This window comes from Bidens hawaiensis, unplaced genomic scaffold, assembly GCF_021521415.1.
Source record: "Bidens hawaiensis isolate Kalapana, Puna unplaced genomic scaffold, B.hawaiensis_p1.1 tig00028231_1, whole genome shotgun sequence".
Taxonomy (NCBI): domain Eukaryota; kingdom Viridiplantae; phylum Streptophyta; class Magnoliopsida; order Asterales; family Asteraceae; genus Bidens; species Bidens hawaiensis.
The window spans coordinates 12,000-26,114 of NW_027494588.1; positions in this window are offsets into that span (position 1 = coordinate 12,000).

The following is a 14,115-nucleotide window of genomic DNA, read 5'->3' on the forward strand; positions in this document are numbered from 1 at the left end:
GCATGTAAGCATATAACACCAAATCAAGCATTTATTTAAGTAAAGTATACAATAACGTTTGTGGTTTAAGACTCAAGTATAAATCATTTAATTTGAATAAGTATAAAATGTCACCCCCAAAACGAAAGGTGGAAAAACGGGGTATGAAAGCACTCACATTCAAGTAAGAAAACTTGATCGGAAAGGCGGGGAAACGGTAGGTCGGAGTTTAACGATCAAGGCCTAAATAAAAGTAAGAGCCTTGAATTAGAAGGGTTGTTTTAGGAAAACTTTAAAATAAAAGTTAAGAAATGTAAACAATTAAAGTTAAGGTTTAAAATGTAAATAATTAAGAATTTATAACAATAGTCATTTAAAAATATAAGTTTGCTCGAAACCGGGTTAAAGTATCTAGCCTTAATATTTACTCAACCTATGTTGAGGAATAAGGCGGGTAAAAATGCAAGAATGCAAGTCCCTTTATAATAAGTGTTCGGGTTGTTGGTTCGGGTCTTGATAATTGGTCAAACCCCAAGTCAACTTTCCAAAATATTAAATGTTATGAGATAACTCATAAAATCAAGTAAGACTTAACCATGTATGTAGTTCTATTGTTTTAGAAGTAACAGCGTCCGTTAAGTGAGTGTTTGGTTTTGTCGGTCCAAACTTTGTTATGAGATCAAGTTGGATCCAACATTTCCAAGTACTTAAGAAAATAATTAAAATCAGTTTATAAAGTATTTTTAAAGATTTATACAAGTCTTGATAGCTAAAAAACACACTTGTGTGCCTTAAGCGAGTAAAAATCGGTTTAGTTCGGTTTGGTTCGGTTTCCATCTTACAACAAGTTCATATATGGTTTCCACATGCCCAAATATCAAAGAACTTGTATAATAATTTATAAATGATGATACTTAAGTTTTATAACCAAAAAGTTAACAGTAAAGTCTTTAAACGAAAGTTCGGTTTTCGGTTTGGATCTTGTTTCGGGTTAAGACCGAGGTTAGATTTCATAAACCCATAACCATAGAACTTATATGAACAATTTTAGAAACTTGAATCTAACATAAAAACATGTTTAAACAATTATTTAACAAAACTAGTAAACAAGTTCGGTTTACGGTTTGGAGCTATTTACGGTTAAACCGAGGCTAGTCTCTTCAAACCCATAACAGTGGAACTTCATATATATGATATACAAACTAAAATGATCAGAATTTAAATATGATTAATATGTATAAACAAGTTATATATATATATATATATCAAGGACACGAAGTCCTCCATGTAGCCTTGCCTTACAAGGCCCGAAACCTCGCCGACCGAGACCGGAGAAGTAACCGCCAAAGGTAAAAAGGGGTGTATATTATATATATGTTGTACAACCTTATTCAAGTATTAATAAGACTACATAAGCTAATTAGAATGAAAGATTTAACTCAGTTTGACTTTTGGAAGTCAAACCTTCAAGAACACTAAAAATAACAACCCTAAATCTTTGTATTTGAGAGGGAATTGGGAGATGTAGCAGGGGAAAATGAAGGGAAATGGTGGTGTATATATAGGGTAAGGATAAGGATCAAATATGGATGTAATTTACAAGAGTTTGCATGCAAAATGGGTCAAGACAAGATACAAAACAACAAACTAACAGACTGTTGCAGCTGGGCTGGTCGTGCCACGCGACGCCTGGCCCCCTCCCCCTTCGCGTAGCGCGATGGGGTGCTGGCTGGTGATTTTCCATTTTTCAGAAATGACAGTTTTGGCACCCCAAAGTTCGTTTTAAATGATTTTTATGCTTTTTAAGGACCGAAAATGATGTTTTCAAGACCCAACAAGTGTAAAACAATATTGTAACATAAAATCCATCATTTTGATTATATCTTAAGCTTCGTTTTACAAAACGGGTCGGTTTACACAATAAATGAATACTAATCGAGACCCGAAATTGACGAATGTCACACCAACCCGGTACATCCTTAGTTTGTCAAAACCCCTTTTTCTGCTCAGATAAACACTTAGTAGTAATGTGAAACAGAAACTTCCAGTATGGAGGCAAATGCTTCTTCTCACAAGTCGTCCATTTTGCATCATACCCCATGTTATCAACAAATTCTTCAAAGTCCTTCTTATTAATATTGTCATGGAAGTGATCTGGAGCATCTTTGATGTTATGGGTAATAACAGGCATATTACGAATGTTATGCCTGAAGTCCATAATCCCAAGAAGCTCTTCAGCAATAAACTTCGTCTGTTAAGTTGACAAAAAAGATTATATTAAGCTTCCTTGGTAACACATAAAAGAATGCAAACAATTAATAATATATTTAAAAAAATCAAAGAACAAAATTTTTACCATGTTGGGTGTTGTTTAAGTCTCTTAGCAAAAATGCTTCCAATAAAAATCATGCCAACAAATAACAAAGTGTATTAGATAAAAAGAATGAGTGGATGACATGTGTAGCAAGATACAGTTAATCTTTCAAACACATATAAATTATCAAAATTCAAATATGCAAATAAGCAATCTCTTAAATATAACTCACTTCAACACCAAAACATGAAGCAAAAATACATCAGAAACATGTAGTCATTTACCATTAAAAGAAAAAATTAATATATGGCATGTAGTTAACTGTTCATCAACTTAAGATCAATAGTAGACATAAGAGAAAGGAAAAAAAAGAAACTTGAACATTAGCAGGACATCCATCTAAATATACAACCACACAACAAAAGATCTTAAAGGTGACTCGAAACATGAAAACAATTGGTGAATAAGATTAAACCCTAATAAACCCTACAAATCTAAATAAAAACTGCCGATTTCGTTTAGGATTATTAGATTGCCAACAAATGATGATAACTAAACCAAACTTGACAATTATGCAAAACCCTCTAATTAAATTTACTTGCACTCCAAGATTCCTTCCATGTACCACATGCCATATATAATTAAAGGCTAATTCAGTAATTAAACTACAGCAAAGTTTGAATGAGCAAGGTTTCTTCAATAGTTGTACTACATCAAATTCTTTCATCTTTGAGATCAAACTCAAAATAAAACAAAAACATTTGAAACTTTTTGTTCGAGTTTTTTACTTTAGTCTAATATGTTATGAGCGTTTGGTGGAGATGTTACTTCATTTGTTTACCCTTCTTTTTTTTTTCTAAACTATGCATTTGTTCAAATGCGAACAAACTGATGTACGGTACATGAACTTTCATTAAAATAATTTAAATTCACAAAGATTGTAGAATACGAGAATTCATTAATATGGTTTGGATTGAAAAAGAAAGAGATACCAGGATTGTATGGAGAATGTGGTCCAATTCTTTTTGTCCTTTCAAAGCTTAGTCCTGTTTGGTATGGAGATCTTTAGTTTTGGTTAAAACATTAGTAGAGTTAGCTAGTGTTAGGAACAAAGCGGCGACGCAAAATAAAAAACACACACGCACAAACAATAAACACGCAGAGATAGAAAATAAACAAACACGAAACAAGAAATTTATTTGGTTCCGTCCTAGCAGGGAACGTACATACCAATTTAGTGTTATAAAGACGTTCCTCGCTAATATCATCATGATTCTCGAAGTCATGCGCGGTAGCAATACCAAACAAAATACGACGAGTAATCCACAAGATAACTCTAATGGAGGTATATATACTAACCTAATTAGGGTCTCTAAGTTAGTCCCCAAGATAACTCTAATGGACCTAATTAAAATAGGCCCACAAGGCCTTCACAAACCCTAAAAACCTCCCGCATAAAGGCCTTGAGAATTCTTCAGCCCACCAAAAGCACAAAACAACCCATCAACAGTAACTCTAGTAATCTTCAATAAACAAGTCTTCCAACCTCTAGTTCTCATAAACAAGCCAAGACTTCAGTAAAAGTAATCCACCAAGCTCCTGTTCCAAAAATAAGTTAAAACTTCAGCAATAGAAGTTCTCTAAGCCTTCAGTTCTCCATGAACAATCTAAGATTTCAAATAATCCACCTAGTTGCAGTGTCTCTCTTCATCATAAATGAAAGGCTCATTGAAATTCCCCGAGGGCTTCAATCCAATCATTACCAGACCCAGCAATAGCCAAACCACCAATGACTCATCATGCATCTCATCTGGCTTTAGAGACTTTAGACGAAACAACACTCTCCACAACAACAAGCACCCCAGAGAGAATTTTTACCATTCGGAATTCCGGTCTCAAAACCAAACGTCACTATGTAACTGTTTCGGAACACTTTTCGTGCTCCCTACTGTTAAAAAATCCACTTCCATGGTTTAAACCTCCGAATGCACTCAACCTAACATCCCCATGGTTTCGGAATTCATGATTATAAAATGAATCCCCTTAGCTTTACCTGATTCAGTGAGCTTAGAATTTACTACTTGGAAGTTGGTTCACTACTTCCAGGGATATGTAAGCATATATTTTCCCAAAGTCTTCAATAACCAATTCACTGATGCTTCATTGAAGTATGTAACAAGAAAATGATGCACAACAGAATCTTGAACACATGAATCTTCACTGCCTTCAATGAACCCAATGCATCACCACAGACATATTCTCATTGGACATTGACTCTAAAGAAATCTAGAGCATGCGTGATGTATGCGTAAAAAGCGTTAATTTCTATGATTTGTTTTCACACAAGATTTGTGTTTTAAATTTATTAAAATGATTTCTACTAAGACTAAACCACACACATATAGGCAAGTGTACATATCATATATGTAGAATAGTATTGGTAAGAACCAAGTATCGATCCGTGGACACGAATGATTTCTAATAATAAATCTTTATTCTAAATTAAGCGGAATTAATAATCATTTAAGGTTGTTTTAAACTAATTCTTTTAAATTAAAGTAAAGTAAAGTAAAATATATGAGCAAATAGATGGATTTTAGACGAGAAAATCAATATATAAAGGTTACCATCTAAATCAAGAATCCAATAAACTCTTCTTTGATGATTAAGGTGAATAACTTGCTTTAATAATATATGATAAAATAACCCCTCATTCCTAAGTGAATCACCCTATGATATTAAAGTAGAATACATAACTTTATGTCTAACACGAAAATGTCAATTTAAATAACCAAGTACTTTTAGTGAAGTATAAAGATTAGGATTGACTGATTTCTCAAACACAAATTCTAACAACTTTGGGCGGTTATAGTTTATTCACACAACCTCCTCTTGGTTGATTTAAGTCGACTGTAATTACACATTCCTTTAACATATGATTTATTTAACTAGCATGACAACCTAATCAATCGTACTTAACAATGTTGTTTTTACCAAGACTAGAGAAAATGATCATAGCATGTATCTCATCTTTTCAAAGTTAATGAAATATGTTTTGGATAAAATATCAAGATTTTCTTTTTACTATTCCTAGTGTCACACCCCGACCAAAGACGGCGGAACATGCCGAGGTGTAACGATTGCCCATAAGCGCATGACACTATTTTAAGCGACAATATTTAACAAGTCATTTCATTTCACAACATCGAAAATATCACATAACAATAATCATATGTCAAATACAACAAAATATAACAAAATATAGCAAATGAAATATTGTTCATTTTTGCTAATAACCTAAAGTCTTGACAACGTTTTCGTCACGATCTAGAGTCAACCTAGATGCAAACATGTAACATTTCATAAAATAAAGTTTGTCAACACAAAGGTTGGTGAGCAATTCATAGTTTTTGAACATATATGTATATAATAGAAAAGCCACAATCTTGTATACGAAACAACAAATAAATAGCAATAATTTGGATAATATGAGGTCGCTAATAATAATATATTAGCGGCACCATCTATAAGAGAAAACCAAATAGATTTGGATTTCATGAGGTCGTTAATAAGAATACATTAACGGCACCGTGCTATAAGAGAATACCAGATAGTTCACGAATTTATGAATCAACCTTCCAAAAGCGATAAACACATAAGCATATAATCATGTAAGCATAGAACACCAAATAGAGCATTTATTTAAGTAAAGTATACAATAAAGTTTGTGGTTTAAGACTCAAGTATAAAGCATTTGATTTGAATAAGTATGAAATGTCACCCCAAAACAAAATATAGAAAACGGGGTATGAAGTTACTCACGTTCAAGTAATAAACTTGAAAGATTGATTATTTGGAGATTTTCCGGAACGACGAGTTTAACGTATGAAGCCTAAATAAAAGAAAGTCTTGGATTTAGAAAGGTTGCCTTGAAGATCTTTAAATAAAATAATTATTTCAAAAAGTAAACAATTTAAAGTTGGAGGTTTAAAATGTAACTATTTAAGAATTTATAATAATAACCCTTTTAAAAATGTAAGTTTGCTCAAAACCGGGTTAAAGTATCTAACATTAATATTTACTTAACCTATGTTAAGTAATAAGGTGAGAAAATGCTAAATGAAAGTTCCTTTGGGACAAAGATACTAAAACGGGTCTTTAGCGAGTGTTCGAGTTGTTGGTTCGGGTCTTGATAACTGGTCAAACCCAAAGTCAACTTTACAAAATAATGAATGTTATGAGATAACTCAATAAAACTTTATAAGACTTAACCAAGTATGTAGATCTATTGTTTTAGAACTAACAACGTACGTTAAGCGAGTATTCGGTTTTGTCGGTCCACACTATGTTATGAGATCAAGTTGGATCCAACATTTCCATGTACTTAAGAAAATAATTAAAATCGGATTGGTTCGTTTCCTTGATGGTCACCACATGCCCAAATATCATAAATCTTGTATAATAATTTATAAATGAGAAATATTTAAGTTTTACAACTAAAAAGTTAACAACAAGTCTTTTAAGCAAAAGTATCAGTTTAGTTCAGTTTCCATCTCCCAACGAGTTCATAGATGGATTCCACATGCTTAATATCAAAGAACTTGTAAAAATGATTTTAGAAACTCAAATCTAACATGTTTAAACAACTATTTTTAACAAAACTAGTAAGCAAAAGTTCGGGTTCTGGTTTAGAGCTAATGCGGTTAAACCGAAGCATAGACTCTTAGAACCCACACCATGGAACTTGTAAATAAACTAAAATGAGCAAAAGTTAGTCATAAATAATATGTGCAAACAAGTTATGTGTGTGTGTATATCAAGAACACGAAGTCCTCCATAAAGCCTTGCCTTACGAGGTTGAAACTTAACCGATCGGAACCGGAGAAGTAACTACCAAAGGAAACAAGGGATGAGTATTATATATATGTTGTACCACCATATTCGAGTATTAGTAAGACTACATAACCTAAAAAGAATGAAAGATGAAGCTTGGTTTGACATTTGGAAGTCAAACCTTCAAGAATACATAAATAACAACCTTGAATCTATGGAGTTTTGAGAGAGTTTTTGGAGATGTAGCAAATGTGAAAATTAAGGAGATGGGTGTGTATATATAGGGTAAGTGTCAAAGCTTATTTACAAGGTTCTCTTTTATGTTTTATATGAAAATAGGCTGGTTAAACAAACAAGCAAAGCATAAAACAACAAACTAAAACGAAATGGTGTACAGGGGGTCCTAGACGCCGCAGGCCTCCCCTTGGCCCTCTGGTCGCGCGACGCGGCGTGCACAGGAGGGCTGGACCAGCTCGTCTAGTGGTTCGTTTCGCGTTCAGAAGTTCGTTTTTGATGTAATTTGCTCTTTTTAAGTTCGTTTTCGAATCCGTAAAAGAGCTTTTTCAAATTAAACAAATGGGAACAATTTGGTAACATAAAATCCAATATTTTATATATCATGAGTTTCGGTTTACAAAACGGGTCGGTGTACAACATAAAACAATGCATAAACGAATACAAACAAGACCCGAAATTGATGAATGTCACACCTAGTTTCCATGAACATGATTGAATCATGAATGATTATAAAAATTTGTTTTAAAGATTTTAATCATCAATCTTGAATTAACGGATTATGATGACAAAACATATTTCATCAAAGGTTAATTGCAAAATAATCATGTACTTCAAAAACTAATCACATATTCAATATAATCATAAGTTGGAATCAAATTTCAGCATAGAATTATAATGCAAATGGAATTTTAGCTCATGATAAGCAAGACAATGAACATCAAAGAAGATGAAGATAACAAACACATGATTAACCTGGAGCAATCTAACCAATATTGGTGATGAATCTTCCTTCTTCAATGGTGATAAATGATAATGATGATGATGAATGCCTCCAAGCCTTTAAACTCTCCAATGGATCTTCAATTTTAAGTGTTAAGTGAGTGTTTTTAAGTGAGAAACCGGTCCAAACCCTCTCCAAGCGCACCTCTTGCAACGGAACATGCAATCTATTGCAACGTGCCTACTGGGCACGACCCCGTGTCCAGCTGTCCATGTGCATTAATTGCTTGTCAGATCGTACATTTGATGACTTAGCACAGGGGCATGTTGGATGAGTCACATGGGTGTGTTTTGGATGCCAGATTCTTATATTTTTGTCTTTTCTTGGAAAGGTGACCAAGGGGGTGTGCTAGGTGAGACACGACCCCGTATCCACTTCATCATATTTTGTCTTTTCTTGTAAAGGTGACCATGGTCCACGGGAGTGTGCTAGGTGAGACATGGCCTTGTGTTGGATTCATTAGATTTTGTCTTTTCTTAGAAAGGTGACCACATATGTGTGCTTCTTGAACATGGGGGTGTGTTAAATTGACTGATACACAATTTCTTCATTTTTCTTCACTTTTCTTCGTGTATCCACTCGTTTCTTTGTTTGAGACTGGAATAAAAAATAGAAATTAACATAATAAGTAGCTATTTAAACTAGCTATTGTTATAAAAGATTGTATTTTGGAAATTATTTTATGCTTAAAAGATGTATATTTTCATATACATCAATATCCCACATGTAGGTCTCCCAAAACCGGATTTAAAAAAACGAAAGGATTTGCTCTCGATAAACGATCGAGACGGGTGCATGAAATCATACGATTAAACATAAAATATAAAGATAAGATAGAGGATAAATAGATAATATAAACCATCTCATAATCGGTAACAAAAGATATAAAATTTTAAACGAACCGGCTCCACCCAAGGTGAGCTCCCCTTTGGTGGGTGATTTACACCAGGAAAACACGCAAAAACGAAATACAAATGTCCTATTTATAGCTAAACACATTCCATCTAGAAGCTTTCTCCCTATTGAAGGTGCACATGTGCATTCAATCACTCGTATCGCATTCGGATTGTTCGCTGATGTGTGGTTTAAAGAACATGTTTTAAGTGCTCAATATTATGTGTTTTAATTTATTATCTACATCGAACACGATTACTTTGAGTGTTTTATGTTTACAGGTACTTGGACCTTAATAGAGTTGATTTGGTGTACATAGGAGGGCAAGAGATCAAGTTATGGATGGAGGAATGCAACGGGGAGTTCGAGACGATGAAGAAGATTGATAAATATAAAAATTACATAATCTGGTACTGTAGAAACCATAGGCTACAGGTACCAGACCGTAGCCTACGGGTCTGGCTGATGATTTGTCACTGTAAAGCAGAGAGTGAAGCCCTTAGCCTACGATAAGGTCATAAGCTACGGTTCCAGCCGTAGGCTACGGCTGGGTCTGAAGGGAATTCATATTTTTTTTATTTTTCTTTCATATTAAAACCCATGTAACCCTAAAGTCGATCATTCTTCATATCCTATCATCCTTGGGAGATATTGGAGCCGTCATACACCATCCTAACACCCTTGAATCACCATAATCATCCATGCTTTCATCATTCCACTCCATAATCAAGCTTATTAAGATGAAGATGTAAGGCTAAACCATTTGTAACCATCTATGTGAGTAGGGTTGTGATTTTGGTTAGACTTTTGATGTTTTAAACCTTGGTATTGGATTTGGATTTGATATACCATTCGGTTAGTTAACTTTTGATGTTTGTTTGTGCAATTACACAGTTTTTCGTAACTGAATGCTTTGAAGTTTTAACAGTTAATTGATGTGAGGTCATCAACTTTTAGGATCAGGTTATTAAAGTCATTAACTCGTTTATCTTTAATCATTATGCCGATTGCATTTATCAAACCCTAAAACTGGTAGGGATGGCAATGGGTCGGGTTTGGGACGGGTCTAGGTATTCCCAGACCCATCCCAAACCCGTCGGGTATTCATCGGGTAATTACCCGTTGGGTTTCAGAGATACCCATCGGTTTTCCTATCAGGTTTTGAGGAAAAAATGTTTGACTGCTGAAAAGAATGGATTATAAACCAATTGATAGACCATAAATCTAGTCTTTCCCCTGATTCTAAATATCTATGTGATATATCATTCACAGTATCAGAAACACATCTTGATTCTAACTAATGTGATAAGTAACTAGAATAAATCGTAATTCCAATGATTGCATAAGTAAACAAGCAAACTAAAATATTGAAATATGTGTTCAACAAGAGATAAGAATAAGAAGATCGGAATAATCGACCAATGGAAGAGGAGGCTGGAACTTGGAAGCCGGCGTTTACTTGTTTAGATTTAGAAATAGAAAGGTCGGCATTTTTGTTAATAGATTAGATATGGAAACCAAGAGTCTGACTTCTATTGATTGAAAATATACTTGAAAACTAGAATACGTATAAATATTTAAAATACATATATAAAGAAGTTATGTCGGGTATATAATCGGGTAAATGGGTAAATGTTATCGGGTAATCGGGTAATTTAGAAATCCCAAACCCGTCCCAAACCCGCGAAACATTTTAAAACCCGTCCAAACACATCCCAAACCCTAATGGGACGGGTTATACCCGTCAACCCGTCCCAATTATCTCGGGTTTCAGGTTTACCCATTGGGTTCAGGTTTTATTGTCATCCCTAAAACCGGTAACAATTAGGTTATTATTCATTTAAACCAATTGTTCGGATGAAGTTATGTCAGTAAGGTCAAATATTTAGTCTTTTGATTATAGGTTTAAACAAACAAGTTTTACAAATAGGTTTAATCAATTGGTCTAGTCTGCTTCACAACTTGAAACCTAAAGTTGGTTATTTTCTCATAATTGTTTACAACACCTTAAGACTTACGTTTCTTTCTCAATACATATTCGGTTGAATTATCAGGCTCACTAGAAGATGAAATGAGGTCGACAACGTTTAATTTAATGGATGAATCGATGAGGTCTACCGAAACGATGTCTGACAATGTTTAGCTTCTGCAATTCTTTTGTTAGAATTATGATATACTGCCTTTTTATACGAGTTAATCTTGTTGGCCTCATTTGAAAAAACCTCGAAAATGTGTAATTGCTTATACAATCCGAAGAAAAGTTCTTTTAACCAATGTTTTCAGAACCGGACCGGCCATCGACCCGAACACCTTACCGGGTCAAAGGTCAGACCGACCCGGGAGGTCGGACCGGAAATCAACCCGGCGACGTCATAATAATTAATAATAATAATAATAATAATAATAACCAAGGTTTGTTAAAAATATAAAAGTTAAGAAACAAGAAAACAAAACTACACATTAGAATAAGTTTAGGGTCAAGTTTAATATAAATATAACCTTGAAGGTATAAAATGTAACTTAGTAAAACGATAATAAAAGCCCGTGCTCATATGGAAGTTTTATGTATCAAACCCTAAATAAAAGTCACATCTGCCGCCTCCATCGCTTCACCATCTTCATCATTGAAGTTTTATGGAAGTTTTATGGTTAAATCACTTCACCATCTTCATCTCCTTCTGATCTCTACACCTCTTTCTCATTCACAGTCCCCATTTTTATACTCGCCGGATGTGCGGTGGCCGGAATTTTGACCGATTTTCTCAAACTGGATAAAAGAATTTATTATCATTTTAAAAAGAACAAATCTGCATGTCCGACCGCCAGGTCACCGGGTCCGGTCCAACCGGCGCCCGTGCAGACCGGCCTGCCCAATAGAAAACGGGTTATACACCCCGACCCGGACCGTATTAAGGCCGGGTCCCGGCCGGGCCGAGTCGGGTTTCAAAACCATGCTTTTAACATATTAAACTATAGAAATGTGACCTTTTGATACTTAGTGATATTTATTTAATATTAAAATATTAAATATTATACAAAAGCATAGTAAAGTAATTACTTATTTAACATATAACTCGCCTTCAGTAAAGCAAACAAAACACTCTCAAAATGAGACGAACTTAATGGTTGAATGCTTTAACAATAATTTCATAAAACACACAGAAGATACTAGGTCCAAAAAAAACAAACAAATTCAGCTTTAAATATCACTAACATATTTGCTATTCTGCAAATTAAACTATACACGTTACTAACAGATTGGGTATCTTTAAAATTAACTTATGAGCATCACCAACAGTTGCTCCCCATAGTCAGAAATAACATAAATAGAGAAAGAAATTATTATATATAATAATTTAGAACTTTGGTGCCGTAAAGTCCCCATTGGGTCACTTGCGGCACCTTATTCGTGAAATTTTGTTTGTTTATTTTATTATTATTATTATTATTTTATTTTATTTTAGTTCAAGCCCGTAACGCACGTAGCAAAAATCGATCAAAAACCAATTTTGTTTTTGTTTTGTTTTAGTTATCGTATTATAACAAACGTGACGGATTCGTGTAAACTCAGCGTTTTGTTTTAGTTCTAGTACCGTAACGTACGTAATGAAAACCAACCGAATGCTGATTTTTTTCAGTTCCGGTACCGTAACAAACGTGACAGAAACTGACTGAATTCGCATAAAGGACCATCTAACGCTCAGGATCGATACTGGTTGGGTTTTACCAACGATCGGGTTTTACCGACCAGCTCCACCCAATTGGTCCACCTCAAGATTTTTTTTTTAGTTCCGGTACAATAACACACGTAACCGAAATCAACCGAATTCGTGTCGACCTACCATCTCAATTCTCAACGCTTGGGTTTTACCGCCCGAAATTTACCAACCTGAAATACTAGTTACGCTATAAACAACAAAATTAACATCAAGGAAAACTATGGAGATAACATTTAAAGAAACACTTTAAACAATAATACCAAAATGGCCGACCGAAATTAGGTCCGATTAACCAAGTGAGGCAACAACAGAGTGCAAAGGATATACTTTAGGGATAATTTAGTTATTTAGAACATTTTTGGTGAAAGGATACAGCAGGCTCAGTTCGTTGTATACTTTGACTTGGGTCAAACAAACTACACACATAAATCTGGGGTAGTTTAGTCATTTTATATTAAGTGCTTTTACTTTACTCTGCAGGTGGAGTTGTTTGTTGTTGGCAATACATTAGCACAATCTCGATGAGGTTTAGCATTTGACTTGGGCTGGAGAGATATAAGGTAAAACATGACATTTTATTACTTCTTTTCATGTGCAGTAGTGATCAATATTAATGCTTTCAAAAGTATTTTAGTAGGTTCGAATTTTGAGTTTTTGGCGATTGAAACTCGTGTTTACATCAAATTTGTAACGGGTCAGCTTTACAACAAGGACTAGTTTGGTAATTTTGAGTACTTGGTCTAATTTAAAAGTGTACGTTCACAGTTTGACTTACAATTAATCAAACCTTCACTTCTTCTGAATTGCTATTTGCTTACATGGGCGCGCCAAACAGTTGGCTGTAGGCTCGATGAATTAGAAGGAATCAGATTTGATTTGGGTTCACTTTTTCTATAAAACGAGCGTACGGGTTGAAAGTGTTTGAAGTCATGGTGTGCAAATTATACTTAGGTAGATTTAGATTTGGAGGGTATTTCTGGTCATGGAGTGCAAATTGTACTTAGGTAAATTTAGATTTGGAGGGTATTTTTGGTATGGTTTCGTTTGCCATATAAAGTTTCAAATGTTTTGTGCCTTTACTTTTTTCCCCCCATTTCGTTAATGGTGTACAGAATTTTTATTTATACTTTATTTGTACAGAATTTTTATTAATACTTTATTTGTAACGAGCAAGATTATAACTTGCAATTTATATTTTATTGATATTGGACTAATGGGTCGGATTAAAACTTGGTTTTTGTTGTTGATACATCTAATGCATTTAACGTGCCACACCGCAACGCTTGGGTACGAGTTAAACATAACTAGTACCATATATATTATCACAAAGCTAATTATCTAAAGCTTGCTAATTATCT